This window comes from Ranitomeya imitator, chromosome 6, assembly GCF_032444005.1.
Source record: "Ranitomeya imitator isolate aRanImi1 chromosome 6, aRanImi1.pri, whole genome shotgun sequence".
Lineage (NCBI taxonomy): Eukaryota > Metazoa > Chordata > Amphibia > Anura > Dendrobatidae > Ranitomeya > Ranitomeya imitator.
Window position 1 is genome coordinate 222244216 of NC_091287.1, and position 12615 is coordinate 222256830.

Genomic DNA, 12615 nt, shown 5'->3' on the forward strand with positions numbered 1-12615 from the left:
GTTTGTGCCCATTCTAAGAGCGCTCATAGCCGGCCGGCCGGGGAATTGGTGCCTCTACCAGTTCCTGATAGACCATGGACCCATCTGTCCATGGATTTTATCACCAATCTCCCATCTTCCAGGGGTAACACCGTTGTGTGGGTGGTGGTGGACAGATTTTCGAAACAAGCCCATTTTGTACCCTTATCTGCATTTCCTTCAGCATAAACCTTGTCCATGCTGTTTGTGCACCATGTGGTCCGTCTGCATGGTGTGCCGATGAATGTGGAGTCTGACAGAGGTGTGCAGTTTGTGGCCAAGTTCTGGAGGGCATTTTGTAAAAAATTGGGCATTGCATTGTCCTTTTCTTCTGCCTATCACCCTGAGAGTACTGGGCAGACCGAACGCACTAATCAGTCCCTGGAGAAAATTGTGCGGTGTTTGGCCTCTACCAGGCAGGATGATTGGTGTGATGTTTTGCCTTTGGCTGAGTTTGCTTTCAACAGTCTTGTGAGTCAGTCCACTGGTATGTCCCCCTTCTTTGTTAACTATGGGTTTAATCGACATTTTGGAGACTTTTCGCACTTGGAATTTGGTTGTCCTGGGGCTGAGGGTACTGTTCAGCATTTGAAGGTCCTGTGGGCTGAGGTTTGTCGTAACATCTCCAAACCTCAAGGGAGGTACAAGTTTTTTGCTGACAAGAAAAGGGTGTCTGGTCCTACATTCCAGGTTGGAGAGAAGGTGTGGTTGTCCACTCGTAATATAAGTCTTAAAGTTCCCTCTGCCAAGCTGGGTCCGAAATTCATTGGTCCATATGAGGTTGTGGAGATTATTAACCTGGTGGCCTGTAGGTTGCGTCTCCCCAGTTCGGTAAAAATTTCCAATGTGTTCCACAAGTTCCTGTTGAAACCCCTGGGAACTGTTGAGGAGAGTTCTTTGTCCACTGTTCCCCCAGTATTGGTGGAGGGTTACATGGAGTACGAGGTGGGACCCATCGTAGATTCCAGGTGGGTATGCCGTACTTTGCAGTATTTAGTACACTACAGGGGGTATGGTCTGGAGGATTGGTCATGGGTCCTGGCCTATTCTGTACATGCTGACCATCTTATCTGCGCGTTTCATGCCAGGCATCCTGAGAAGCCTGGGGGTCCAGTGGCCCCTGTTGAGAGGGGGGTGCTGTCATAGTTTGTTCGGGATTTCTTTGGCAGTATTTCTAGGGTTAATTTATGTGGCTTCTCTTTGGGTTGGTGAAGGCTATATTTACCTGCCCCTGTGCTGTGCCCATTGTCATATGTACATCCGATCTCGGCTGAGCAGCTGACCCCGTGAATACCTGTGTGTATTGCTTATTCTTGTTTGCGTGCTTGTGTATGACCCGGTCTGTTCCCCGTTTTCGCATTTGGATCCTGATTCGGCACTTCACGTAATACTCCTGGTTTTGATCTCTGCTTTGTCCCCTGACTTCCTGCTCGTTAGTACTTCTGGTACCTCATGTCTCTCTCTGGCTTCTCGCCCTGGCTTGTCTCTTACCACGCTATTAGTCTCTCCCCTTGGCTACCGCGCTGTTCTCTGGTCTGACTTTGGCTCGCCTGACAGTTCTCTCGGCCTCCCCGGCTCCTGTCATCATCTCTGGAAGTTCAGGACTTAGCTCCGCCTCCAACCACTCCCACGATGGTCACATGCTGCAGGTCCTGTTCACCTGCAGGCGTGCTCACAACAGCATCTCACGTCACAGCAGGAGTTCCTGGATTTCCCAGCACATCCCGGACACTCGTACAGACCCAGGGGGTAAGTCTGTTGCGGTGTCTGTTACAGGTGCATCTTTAAGATGCCCCAATTATGGCATTTAGCCTTTCTCTTCCCACTGCCCTGTAGCGGTGGCAAATGTGGTAATAGTTGGGTGGTTGATGTGACCTTTGACTTGTATAATTATTAGTGGTTCAATAAAGACACAGCCAGAATAAAGTCTTTTAATGAAATAAACAATAAACACAGTTTGCCATCTTTATTATTCAGCTAATCCATGAAACGCCCTCGATCTTCTGTAATGAATAAAAGAAAAAAACCAACCACATACCATACCTCTCAGTCGTTCTGTCCCACGCAGTAATCCATATCTGAGGAAAATACAGTTTGCAACCAGGACGGTGCTAAGATGCTTCCGACCCAGCTGCAAACTAATGGGAATGAGGAGATGCTGCCAGCGCAGCCTCAGTGACTCACGGTGAAGTCACTGAGTCTACCCTCCCTGCTGACCTGACCGACGCTGAACTCTGGAGCATGGAAAAATGCCAGTTCATTTTCCCACGCTGCAGAGTTCATCGCAGTTCAGGCCGGCAGGGAGGGCAGACTCAGTGATGTCAGCACTAGTCTCTGAAGCTGCGATGGTATCATCCCATTCATTCACCAGTAGTTTGCAGCTGTGGCTGTCATGCTTGCGCCGAGACTGGATGGCGCGGGCGTGCGGAGGTGTGGCCCCACTGGACCACAGACCAAACTACCCTGGAAGGGGCGTAACTAAGTAGCTTTCTAGGTGTTCGCTGGAGAGTCTCTGATGGTGAGATCAGACTTGTGCAATAGGAAGCTACCAGGTACCACTCCAGGGTGGTGTCTGGCTGTGGCTGCTGATCCCACCGGGGAACGGAACATAGACAGGCAAGCGGGCATGGCTGGCACTCTGGCAGACAGGCAGGCACGGCTGGGACACAGGCAGAGAGACGGGTACAACAGAGACACTGGCAGGCGGGCGGGCACGGCTGGGACACAGGCCAAGAGACGGGTACAACAGAGACACTGGCAGGCGGGCAGGCACGGCTGGCTCTCTGGTAGGCAGGCAGGTACAGCTGGCTTTCTGGCAGGACTAGCGGACAAAGCTGGTACACTGGAAGAACCGGTAGGGACCGGTCTGCAGGCAGGTATGTAAAACAGGTAAGAACCTGTTCAGACAGGAGGACATAATAATGGGTAGAGAAAGACTGCCAGAGCGAATGCAGAGCAAAAGCACAGGAGCTAGAGCCAAGAACAGAAACGCAAGAGGTGGAGCCAAGAGCAGGAGGCGGAGCCAAGCACATAATTGCAGGAGGCGGAGCCAAGAGCTGTAGGCGGAGCCAAGTGCAGAAATGCAAGAGGAGGAGCCAAGTGCAGAAATGCAGGAGGCGGAGCCAAGAGCTAGAGGTGGAGCCAAGTGCAGAAACGCAGGAGGCAGAGCCAAGAGCTGGCGGCGGAGCCAAGTGAGAGCAAAGCCACAGAGTGCAGAGCTGAGAGCAGAGCAAAGTCAGAGTGCAGAGCAAGACACAGAGTACAGAGCCGAGAGCAAAGCCACAGACTGCAGAGCAAGGTAACAGAATGCAGAGCAAGGAGCAAAGCAAGGTCCCAGAGAGCAGAGCCGAAAGCGGAGCAAAGCAAGACACAGAGAATGCAAAGCAGGGAAAGGAAATCAAGAGAGGGATATAAACGAACACAGGAACAGGACTAGACTAAGACAGAGTCAGGAACGAGATAAGGAACAGAGACATGGACCCAAGACAGGGTACGATGCCCCGCTCGGTGGCTACACAAGGACATAGGCCAGGGTACTAAGCCCCACTGGGTGGCTACACAGGACACAGACCAGGGTACAACGCCCCCCTGGGTGGCGGAACACAAGAGTCACAGAGACATGGCCTGGCACTTAAGCAGCAAAGAACTGACTGAAGGAGTAAGTTTCACAGGCCCCCCACCAATGGGTGGGGATGTCTTAAATACAGAAAGCCTCATGGCGATTGGCCAGGGACACCTTAGCAAGGTGCCCACAGTCTCTATAAGAAACAGGAGTTGCTGGCGCTGCCCCCCTATGCACACAGACAGAGCATGCACAGAGGCCATGCAGTGATGCCAGCAGGGTTGTTACAGTGGCGGTCGCATTTTAGCACCGCTCCTGGTAGCAAACTGAATTTTCCCCAGATATGGATTAATGCATTGGACAATACGACGGACAGGTATGGTGTATATATATTTATATATACACGTATATGCACATTTATTCTATGTGTATATCTCTATTCTATCTATTGTAATCTAACCTGTCACTCTGTGATTAAAATGAACACAGCTGATCATTTGCCGGCTTTTAATCTATCTATCTAGAATATACAGTATATATACTATATGTAAATATACTGTATATATACCATATTTTCCGGTGTATAAGACGACTCTTTAACCCCTGAAAATCTTGTTAAAAGTCGGGGGTCATCTTATACGCCGGATGTCGTCTTGTACGCCGGGTGCAGACACCAATGTGTATATGGTGGGTGCGGGTGAGTGGTCCCGATGACGAAGAGGGGGCGTCTCACAGGAAAGTGTGAGTGGAGTATCCCCCATTACCTCATTGTAGCTGCAGCGTGGGGTCTCTGTGCTGGGGAGTGGCGGCGGCTGCTCCTCTTTGTGCCACGTGGGTGCTGTGCTGTGGGGCAGCGGCTCCTCTTCGTGCAGTGTCGGGGCTCTGTGCTGTGGGGCGGCGGCGTATCTTAGTGCAGAGTCGGGGCTCCTCCGGCATTTCCTCAAAGCCCGGAGGCCCCGGCAGCTCCATTGCTGCGGTTCGGTGGCCTCCAGGAAAGTGGCCTCTGGGGGCGGCGCATGCTCAGATTCAGATCTCGCCCCGGGAGACGAGATCTGAATCTGAGCATGCGCCGCCCCCAGCGGCCATTTTCCCGGAAACCACCGCATCGCAGCAATGGAGCTGCCGGGGCCTCCGGGCTTTGAGGAAATGCCGGAGGAGCCCCGACTCTGCACTAAGATACGACGCCGCTGCCCCACAGCACAGAGCTCCGATGCTGCACGAAGAGGAGCCGCCGCCCCACAGCACAGCACCCATGTGGCACAAAGAGGAGCAGCCGCCGCTGCTCCCCAGCACAGAGACCCCACGCTGCAGCTACAATGAGGTAATGGGGGATACTCCACTCACACTTTCCTGTAAGACGCCCCATCTTCGTCAATGGGACCACTCCCCCCCCCCAAAAGGCACATTAGTCACTGGCCCTATAAGACGACACATGGCATATAAGAAAACCCCTGACTTTTAAGAAGATTTTATATTTTAACTGGAAAAGTTGGGGGGTCGTCTTATACGCCCAGTCATCTTATACGCCGGTAAATACGGTATATATATATGTTTTGAAAAATATTTATTTTTAACCCCTTAGTGACAGAGCCAATTTGGTACTTAATGACCGAGCCAATTTTTGCAATTCTGACCACTGTCACTTTATGAGGTTATAACTCTGGAACGCTTCAACGGATTCCGCTGATTCTGAGATTGTTTTTTCGTGACGTATTGTACTTAATGTTAGTGGTAACATTTCTTCGATATTACTTGCGATTATTTATGAAAAAAACGGAAATATGGCGAAAATTTTTAAAATTTTGCAATTTTCAAATTTTGTATTTTTATGCCATTAAATCAGAGAGATATGTCACAAAAAATAGTTAATAAATAACATTTCCCACATGTCTACTTTACATCAGCACAATTTTGGAAACAAAATTTTTTTTTGTTAGGGAGTTATAAGGGTTAAAAGTTGACCAGCAATTTCTCATTTTTACAACACCTTTTTTTTTTAGGGACCACATCACATTTGAAGTCATTTTGAGGGGTCTATATGATAGAAAATAATGAAGTTTGACACAATTCTAAAAACTACACCCCTCAAGGTTCTCAAAACCACATTCAAGAAGTTTATTAACCCTTTACGTGCGTCACAGGAACTGAAACAATGTGGAAGGAAAAAATGAACATTTAACTTTTTTTTGCAAACATTTTAATTCAAAACCATTTTTTTTATTTCCACAAGTGTAAAAACAGAAATGTAACCATAAATTTTGTTATGCAATTTCTCCTGAATACGCCAATACCCCATATGTGGGGGTAAACCACTGTTTGGGCGCACGGCAGAACTTGGAAGTAAAGGAGCGCCGTTTGAATTTTTCAATGCAGAATTGGCTGGAATTGAGATCGGACGCCATGTCACGTTTAGAGAGCCCCTGATGTGCCTAAACAGTGGAAACCCCCCACAAGTGACACCATTTTGTAAACTAGACCCCTTAAGGAACTTATCTAGATGTGTGGTGAGCACTTTGAACCCCCAAGAGCTTCACAAAAGTTTATAACGTAGAGCCGTGAAAATAAAAAATCGCATTTGTTTACACAAAAATGATTTTTTCGCCCACAAATTCTTATTGTCACAAGGGTAACAGGAGAAATCAGACCACAAAAGTTGTTGTGCGATTTCTCCTGAATACGTCAATACCCCATATGTGAGGGTAAACCACTGTTTGGGCGCACCGCAGAGCTTGGAAGTGAAGGAGCGCCGTTTTACTTTTTCAATGTAGAATAGTCTGGAATTGAGATCGGACGCCATGTCGCGTTTGGAGAGCCCCTGATGTGCCTAAACAGTGGAAACCCCCCACAAGTGACACCATTTTGGAAACTAGACCCCTTAAGGAACTTATCTAGATGTGTGGTGAGCACTTTGAACCCCCATGTGCTTCACAGAAGTTTATAACGTTGAGCCGTGAAAATAAAAAATCGCATTGTTTCTACAAAAATGATCTTTTTGCCCCCAAATTTTTATTTTCACAAGGGTAACAGGAGAAATTAGACCACAAAAGTTGTAGTGCAATTTCTCCTGAGTACGTCGATACCCAATATGTGGGGGTAAACCACTGTTTGGGCGCACCGCAGAGCTTGGAAGAGAAGGACTGCAGTTTTACTTCTTCAATGTAGAATTGGCAGGAATTGAGATCGAACGCCATGTCGCGTTTGGAGAGCCCCTGATGTGCCTAAACAGTGGAAACCCCCCACAAGTCACCCCATTTTGGAAACTAGACCCCCCAAGGAACTTATCTAGATGTGTGGTGAGAACTTTGAATGCCCAAGTGCTTCACAGAAGTTTAGCATGCAGAGTCGTGAAAATAAAAAAATATTTTTTTTTCCACAAAAAAGATTTTGTAGCCCCCAAGTTTTTATTTTCACAAGGGTAACAGGAGAAATTGGACCCCAAAAGTTGTTGTCCAATTTATCCCGAGTATGCTGATGCCCCATATGTGGGGGTAAACCACTGTTTGGGCGCACGGCAGAGCTCGGAAGGGAAGGAGCGCTGTTTTGGAATGCAGACTTAGATAGAATGGTCTGTGGGCGTTATGTTGCGTTTGCAGAGCCCCTGATGTACCTAAACAGTAGTAACCCCCCACAAGTGACCCCATTTTGGAAACTAGAGCCCCCAAGGAACTTATCTAGATGTGTGGTGAGAACTTTGAATGCCCAAGTGCTTCACAGAAGTTTAGAATGCAGAGTCGTGAAAATAAAAAAATATTTTTTTTCCACAAAAAAGATTTTGTAGCCCCCAAGTTTTTATTTTCACAAGGGTAACAGGAGAAATTGGACCCCAAAAGTTGTTGTCCAATTTATCCCGAGTATGCTGATGCCCCATATGTGGGGGTAACCCACTGTTTGGGCGCACGGCAGAGCTCAGAAGGGAGGGAGCACCATTTGACTTTTGAGCTCAAAATTGGCTGTTGTGTTTGGAGACCCCCTGATGTAACTAAACAGTGGAAACCCCCCAATTCTAGCTCCAACCCTAACCCCAACACACCCCTAACCCTAATCCCAACCCGATCCATAATCCTAATCACTAACCCTAACGATAATCACAACCCTTACCCCAAAACAACCCTAATGTCAACCCTAACCATAATCCTAATCAAAACCCTAAATCCAACACACCCCTAATCCTAATCTCAACCCTAACCTCAAACCTAACCCTAATCCCAATACACCCCTAATCACAACCCTAACCTTAACCCTAATCCCAAACCTAACCCTAATCCCAAGCGTAACCCTAATGCCAACCCTAACCCTAATACCAACTCTAATCCAAACCCTAACCCCAAATCTAACCCTAACTTTAGCCCCAACCCTAGCCCTAACTTTAGCCCCAACCCTAACCCTAGCCCTAAGGCTACTTTCACACTTGCGTCATTTTGCATCCGTCGCAATCCGTCGTTTTGGACAAAAAACGGATCCTCCAAATGTGCCCGCAGGATGCGTTTTTTTGCCCATAGACTTGTATTGCCGACGGATCGTGACGGATGGCCACACGTCGCGTCCGTCGTGCACTGGATCAGTTGTGTTTTGGCGGACCGTCGGCACAAAAAACGTTCAATGTAACGTTTTTTTGTACGTCGCGTCCGCCATTTCTGACCACGCATGCGTGGCCGTATCTCCGCCCCCTCCTCCCCAGGACATAGATTGGGCAGCAGATGCGTTGAAAAACTACATCCGCTGCCCACGTTGTGCACAATTTTCACAACGTGCGTCGGTATGTCGGGCCGACGCATTGCGATGGCCCCGTACCGATGTAAGTGTGAAAGAACCCTAACCCTGAATTTAGCCCCAACCCTAACCCTAAATTTAGCCCCAACCCTAACCCTAGCCCTAACCCTAGCCCTAACCCTAACTCTAACCCTAACCCTAGCCCTAGGCCTAGCCCTAACCCTAGCCCTAACCCTAGCCCTAGTTCTAGCTCTAACCCTAGCCCTAACCCTAATTTTAGCCCCAACTGCTCTTCTCCTGTCGGCCGGCAGATGGCGATAGATGGCGGGTGCACTGCGCATGCGCCCGCCATTTTCTTTTCCCCGGCAGCAGGAGGAGCAGCAGGAGGATCCAGGGACACCGGTAAGTATAATAGGGTCCCTGAATTCCCCTATTTCTCTGTCCTCTGATGTGCGATCACATCAGAGGACAGAGAATTACAGTTTGATTTTTTTTTTTTTGCGGTCGCCGGTAAACAGTTAATTACCGGCGATCGCAAAACAGGGGTCGGTAAAACCGACCCCGATCATGTTCTTTGGGGTCTCGGCTACCCCCAGCAGCCGAGACCCCAAAGATTCTCCCGGGGGCGGGCGCACTGCGCATGCGCCCGCCATTTTGAAGATGGTGGCGCCCACCGGGAGCCACGAGGAGCACCGGGGGAGATAGGTGAGTATCGGGGGGCTATCTGGGACCCCTTTTCTCTGTCCTCTGATGTGCGATCACATAGGAGGACAGAGAAATTAAAAAGAGATCGCGTTTTTGTTTTTTTTTTGATCGCCGCTAAACGGTTAATTACCGGCGATCGCAAATGCGGGGTCAATAAAAAAAACCCCGAATCATGTTCTCTGGGGTCTCTGCTACCCCCGGCAGCCGAGACCCCGGAGAAAATCCGACTCTGGGGGGCACTAATTACTTTTTTAAGTACCCTTAGCGGCCGCCGTTAAAAGGCATATCGGCGGTCGCTAAGGGGTTAAAACGATGTGTAAATGATTTCTCCATGTAAAATCTCATGCTAAAATCGCATTGCAGTTGGATAGCAATCACACTGCATTCGGATGTAAATCAGATGCACGAGGCTGAAGTTGGTTTCTTATTTGTCCAGTTTCTTATTCGGAGCTGAAGCTGGTTTCTTTTTTGTCAGTTTCTTGTTCAGCAGTTTTTTTCCCTTTCTGTTTTTTATAGGTTTAACAACAAATAATAAGCATCACAGTAATAACATATAATGCAGCGATGTGCCCTGATGTGAATACACTTAAAAACAGCTACAAAAATGATAAAATGGGCACCAAAGTGGGGACCGAAGAGCGTTAATAAAAGGGTTCAATGACTTTGGGCCACTGATATCACACTGCAGACATATAGAACAGGGCACCCCACATCAAAACCAGGTCTCTTCAGCCTGGCTTAAATGGGTTCTGGGCATCAGAACTGGCATTAAATTGGCAGTCGATTTTGGCCATTTGAATAAGTAACTGGCGCTTTTAAGGGGTTAAATGACTTTGAACCACTGATCTCACACTAGGAATATACATCTGTGTATTCATATGGTGAGATCAGTGGTCCAAAGTCATTTAACCCCTTAAAAACATCAGTTACTTATTCAAATGTGTGAAAATGGGTTGTTTGCCCACTTTGATGACAATTCTGATGCCCAGAACCTATTTCAGCCCAGGTAGAGGGACCTACGTTTGATGCGGTGCATCAATATCTATGTATTATTAGTGTGATATCAGTGGCCCAATTCATTTAATTCCTTAAAAACATCAGTTACTTATTCAAATGTGTGAAAATGGGATGTTTGCCCACTTTGATGCCAGTTCTGATTTCAAGATTTCCACAGTGTACACCTGTATTCTCCATTAGGTTTTAGGGCCAATATTCATTTCTAAAGGTACCGTCACACTAGACGATATCGCTAGCGATCCGTGACGTTGCAGCGTCCTGGGTAGCGATATCGTCCAGTGTGACAGGCAGCAGCGATCAGGCCCCTGCTGTGATGTCGCTGGTCGGGGAAGAAAGTCCAGAACTTTGTTTCGTCGCTGGACTCCCCGCAGACATCGTTGAATCGGCGTGTGTGACACCGATTCAGCGATGTCTTCGCTGGTAACCAGGGTAAACATCGGGTTACTAAGCGCAGGGCCGCGCTTAGTAACCCGATGTTTACCCTGGTTACCATCGTTAAAGTAAAAAAAACAACCACTACATACTTACCTACCGCTGTCTGTCCCCGTCGCTGTGCTTCTCTGCTCTGGCTGTGAGCACAGCGGCCGGAAAGCAGAGCGGTGACGTCACCGCTCTGCTTTCCGGCTGACCGGCGCTCACAGCCAGAGCAGAGAAGCACAGCGCCGGGGACAGACAGCGGTAGATAAGTATGTAGTGGTTGTTTTTTTTACTTTAACGATGGTAACCAGGGTAAACATCGGGTTACTAAGCGCGGCCCTGCGCTTAGTAACCCGATGTTTACCCTGGTTACCGGCATCGTTGGTCGCTGGAGAGCGGTCTGTGTGACAGCTCTCCAGCGACCAAACAGCGACGCTGCAGCGATCCGGATCGTTGTCGGTATCGCTGCAGCGTCGCTTAGTGTGAGGGTACCTTTATGTAGATGCCTTATCACTAAAACAAAGGACATCACACAAAAGAACACAGGCCTGACCGCCTAATAGTTTTACACAGTCTTGTATCTGCTTTATCTCATCAATAAAGTCCTGGAAATGTTCAGCACTCATAATTTCAATATAGCTCAGTGATTTCTATGATACATGCATTGTCCATGTTGTCTCCAACATATATATATATATATATATATATATATATATATATATATATATATATATATATATATATATGACCAAAAGCTTGGACACACCTTCTCATTTAAAGATTTTTCTGTATTTTCATGACTATGAAAATTGTACATTCACACTGAAGGCATCAAAACTATGAATTAACACATGTGGAATTATATACTTAACAAAAAAGTGTGAAACAACTGAAATTATATCTTATATTCTAGGTTCTTCAAAGTAGCCACCTTTTGCTTTGATGGCTGCTTTGCACAATCTTGGAATTCTCTTGATGAGCTTCAAGAGGTAGTCACCGGGAATGGTTTTCACTTCACAGGTGTGCCCTGTCAGGTTTAATAAGTGGGATTTCTTGCCTTATAAATGGGGTTGGGACCATCAGTTGTGTTGTGCAGAAGTCTGGTGGATACACAGCTGATAGTCCTACTGAATAGACTGTTAGAATTTGTATTATAGCAAGAAAAATGCAGCTAAAGAAAAATGAGTGGCCATTATTACTTTAAGATATACATAGTTACATAGTTATTAAGGTTGAAGGAAGACTATAAGTCCATCTAGTTCAACCCATAGCCTAACCTAACATGCCCTAACATGTTGATCCAGAGGAAGGCAAAAAAAACCCATGTGGCAAAGAGTAAGCTCCACATTGGGGAAAAAAATTCCTTCCCGACTCCACATACGGCAATCAGACTAGTTCCCTGGATCAACGCCCTATCAAGGAATATAGTGTATATACCCTGTAACATTATACTTTTCCAGAAAGGTATCCGATCCCCTCTTAAATTTAAGTAATGAATCACTCATTACAACATCATACGGCAGAGAGTTCCATAGTCTCACTGCTCTTACAGTAAAGAATCCGCGTCTGTTATTATGCTTAAACCTTTTTTCCTCCAAACGCAGAGGATGCCCCCTTGTCCCTGTTTCAGGTCTATGATTAAAAAGATCATCAGAAAGGTCTTTGTACTGTCCCCTCATATATTTATACATTAAAATAAGATCACCCCTTAGTGTTCGTTTTTCCAAACTAAATAGCCCCAAGTGTAATAACCTATCTTGGTATTGCAGACCCCCCAGTCCTCTAATAACCTTGGTCGCTCTTCTCTGCACCCGCTCTAGTTCAGCTATGTCTTTCTTATACACCGGAGACCAGAACTGTGCACAGTATTCTAAGTGTGGTCGAACTAGTGACTTGTATAGAGGTAAAATTATGTTCTCCTCATGAGCATCTATGCCTCTTTTAATGCATCCCATTATTTTATTTGCCTTTGTAGCAGCTGCCTGACACTGGCCACTGAATATGAGTTTGTCATCCACCCATACACCCAGGTCTTTTTCATTGACGGTTTTGCCCAGAGTTTTAGAATTAAGCACATAATTATACATCTTATTACTTCTACCCAAGTGCATGACCTTACATTTATCCCCATTAAAGCTCATTTGCCATTTATCAGCCCAAGCTTCTAGTTTACATAAATCATCCTG